The sequence below is a fragment of the Corvus hawaiiensis genome, chromosome 4, assembly GCF_020740725.1.
Source record: "Corvus hawaiiensis isolate bCorHaw1 chromosome 4, bCorHaw1.pri.cur, whole genome shotgun sequence".
NCBI classification, from domain to species: domain Eukaryota; kingdom Metazoa; phylum Chordata; class Aves; order Passeriformes; family Corvidae; genus Corvus; species Corvus hawaiiensis.
This window is the reverse complement of record NC_063216.1, coordinates 53,758,490-53,761,930: the sequence shown is the minus strand read 5'-3', so window position 1 is coordinate 53,761,930 and position 3,441 is coordinate 53,758,490. Positions and strand designations below refer to the sequence as shown.

At 52.1% G+C, this 3,441-nt stretch overlaps 1 long non-coding RNA gene across 1 annotated transcript; it reads left to right on the top strand.

The window, feature by feature from the left end:
• The first annotated feature begins 1,738 nt into the window (after nt 1-1,738).
• Nucleotides 1,739-3,209, top strand: LOC125324994. Its single transcript, XR_007203166.1, has 2 exons — nt 1,739-1,970; nt 2,610-3,209. It is a non-coding gene; the product is annotated as an uncharacterized LOC125324994 (long non-coding RNA).
• The last annotated feature ends 232 nt before the right edge of the window (nt 3,210-3,441 follow it).

The window sequence follows — 3,441 nt, the reverse complement described above, 5'->3', positions numbered from 1 at the left end:
GTGACAACCAGCAAGACATATTCGTGCATAGAACTGCTATTAAAAAGAATAACCCTGAAAAATGCATCCCAAGCTTGGGAGATGGAGAGATGGTGGAATTTAATATTGTACTAGGGAGAAAAGGGTTACAAGCATCGCAGGTCACTGGGCCTGATGGTGTTCCTGTAAAAGGCAGTATATATGCAAAAAATCGTAGTCATGTTAGACAATATCTCTATTGTAAGCCCCCCCTACAGTTTCCCTTTCCTAATCCCACCTTTCCCTTTTACCCTATGTCCTATTACCCCCAGTGTATTCCCAATCCGTTTTTTCACCCATGGTTTCCCTCACAAAACCATGCTCCTGCCTCAGTTTCCCCACAAAGCATGCTCAGAGTTCTGTCTCCCTTCTGTCAGCCCTAAGATGTTCCACAGAATCTGTTTGGACATTTAAAGACTCAGGAGGGTGGCTTGTTTTGTTTTGAAACTGTTCTTGTTATGTTTATCCAGTTGTTTTCATTCTCCTTTTATTAAAATAAAACGGGTGAGGTGTTGGGGTCCCTCCCCTGCCGTGTAGCCCTGGGAGAGGGGCCCTGAGGGCACAGACACGGGGTTCCCTGTCCCTGCTCAGCCTCGTTCCCATTGGTTGGTTTGTGTTTCCTGCGCGGGCAGAAGGACCCTTGGTCCCGTGACTGGGACAGTTCCTGGGCAGAGCTCTGGCCATGCGGCTGGAGAAATAAACATCTCTCTGAAACAGCTATCAAGAATCTGTCTGTCCATATATATTTCCTTTCCACGGGACTCCTGGTTTGATATATGCGTGTTGCAGGATCCCCACTGCAACATGTGTTAAATTAAGCGTGTGAATACTTTCAGTGATACCTAGTGGGACTACATGAGTAAAAATAAATACACAAGATAGAAACCTAAAATAGGAAATGGAGCATAAAACTGGGAAGAATGAATACAGAATAGAAAGGGCTGAGGAAAACAAAAGTGGAGAGAGACAAGAGAAGGGCAAACATAATTTTTAAGGGAAGCAAACTAGATTTCAAAAAAAAGACACTTTATTGATTATTTTCTGTTGATGGTTTAAATACACAAAAACATATTTAATACTGATAACGCTTTTAAAGGCTCAACTTAGAATATATTAAAGAAAGTATATTCAGCTTCCTTGGATTAGTAAGCCAGCAAGATTTGCATTTAAAGTAAGTGTCCAGATCGTGCACCCTCTCAGGCAAGGTTAAACCAAACCAGAAAAAATGGCAGGGTCAGGGCCAAGGCAGCTGCCTGCACGCCTGTTATGTCTGTCATTGTTTGTTTTGTCTTTCTGGACTTGTAAGCCCTTCAGGCCTGGAGCACTCCCCATGGGGCCTGGGCAACCTCCACTGCCTTTGGTGGGCACCGAGGAAGGCTTTGTTTGTCCAGCATTTGGCTCAGGGCTGCCTGGCTAAGACTTGTAAGTTATAGGTTTAATAGCAGCAAAATATCATATACAGTCACTGAGATACGGCTGTGCTTGAATGCTTTCTCTGATATTGGGACTCTGTGCAGCCATGAGGTTGCATCCATGTAGAGCAAGGCAGTTTTGGATTGACACCATTATGATGGGTGTGATTGTGATTTCACCTAGGACAGGTGAAAAGGCAGTTTAAAAGCTGCTTTAAAGGCACGTATTATTGTCTCTCAGTAGTGGTGATAGGAGCTTTGCTGGCACTGGCACCATAGAGCAGTACTCAGAGGAGGAGGGCATCCGGTGACTCTTGGTGGACACAGATGACTTGCTGTCCTGTTTCCACGTGCCAAGAACTAGTATTACAAGGGCAGAGAAGAGCTATAAAAGGTGCTAGAGAAACCTTCCAACACCCACACCCGCACCCTGGCGCTGGTAAACACTCCATTCACACCTGACGGAAGGAGCAGTGAACGCGCCTCGCCCACGGCACCCTTCAGACAGCTCTTCCCTCCGCTCAAAAGACCTGCTGACGGGTTAGGGTTAGCGTGGACCGGGGCCGGGACCCGCAACCGCCGGGGTCTCAGCGCGCTGCCCGGCCTCGCTCCGGAGGGGAGCGCGGGGTGCGCGGGCCGCGCAGGGAACGCGGGGAGCGCAGGGAGCGCGAGCAGCGCAGGGAACGCGGGCAGCGCAGGGGGCGCAGGGAGCGCGGGCCGCGCAGGGAACGGGGGGAGCGCAGGGAACGGGGCGAGCGCAGGGAACGCGGGCAGCGCGGGCAGCGCAGGGGGCGCAGGGAACGGGGGGAGCGCGGGGAACGGGGGGAGCGCGGGCAGCGCGGGGAACGGGGGGAGCGCGGCCAGCGAAGGGAGCGCGGGGAACGGGGGGAGCGCAGGGAGCGCGGGCAGCGCAGGGAGCGCGGGGAACGGGGGGAGCGCAGGGAACGGAGGGAGCGCGGGCAGCGCGGCGCTCTGGTGCCCCCGCGTGGCCGGCGGCGGAGCAGGGAGGGGGGAGCCGCCCGCCCCGGGCCCGTCCCCGGTTAGTTACTCCTCACCCTGCGAGCGCAGCGGCGTGGGGGTGTAGCCAGGTTGGGCGTGTGCGGGGCATACCGGGAAACATTACAGGATTCAACAGCACTTAACAGAAGAGTTCTTATTTGGTTTTTTTGCTTGGTTTAGGTTTGAGTTGCTGCCGTTGTCCGTTCTGTGTAGCTAACAGGGAGCTCCGGGGCGGGGCTCGGCAGCGCCGGCGGACGCGGTGCGCGGGGTGCCGCTCGGGGGCGGTCGCTGTGCCGCCGTTGCGGTCCCCGCGCAGCCCCCGGGAATGCGCCGCTCCCGGAGCAGATGATCCCCGGGCAGAGGAACAGTTTCGCGTGCAGGAGGTTCGGGGCAGCCCGTGGTGCCTGGAGTGCAGCAGGCCGAACTCAGCTTCTTTGTCTACTCTTGGTTTGGTTGTTTGGGTTTTTTTTTTTTTTCAAACTATGTGTTCTCAGGACATATATGTTAGAGTCCTTAGGTGCAAAATTTCTCTTGACATGGTGCCGGAGATCATGAATTGCTTCTAAAATGTTACAAATCTAGAGAATAAATTTCCAGGTAAATTTTTACTTCTGGAGTTGGAAGAGTCTTGATGTGAATCAGGTCTGTGCCACCTTATTGGGTGTTTCATCTAGAAGCCTTGGACATAACGTTGTAATTTGGCCAGTTTCTCTCCATTCTATTAATTGGAGCAAACAGTGTCTGAATAAAGTCTATCAGAGAAACTAGGAGTAAACACAATGCTTGCTGGAAGGGTGACCCCTTATTTATGATGTATCTGCAAAAAGAGTAGCCAAATCTCACAGTGCATCCATTCACCTATTTGGCCCAGTTTTTCCCCTTCCTTTGTGGCAATTACCATCTGAGGAGCAGTATCGACCTCCTCTTCACAGTTAGGGCATGCAGAAAATCCTGTGGGCGGGTGGTTAAAAGACCAGAGGGCCCAGAATACTCTTCATTGCAGACTCTATTC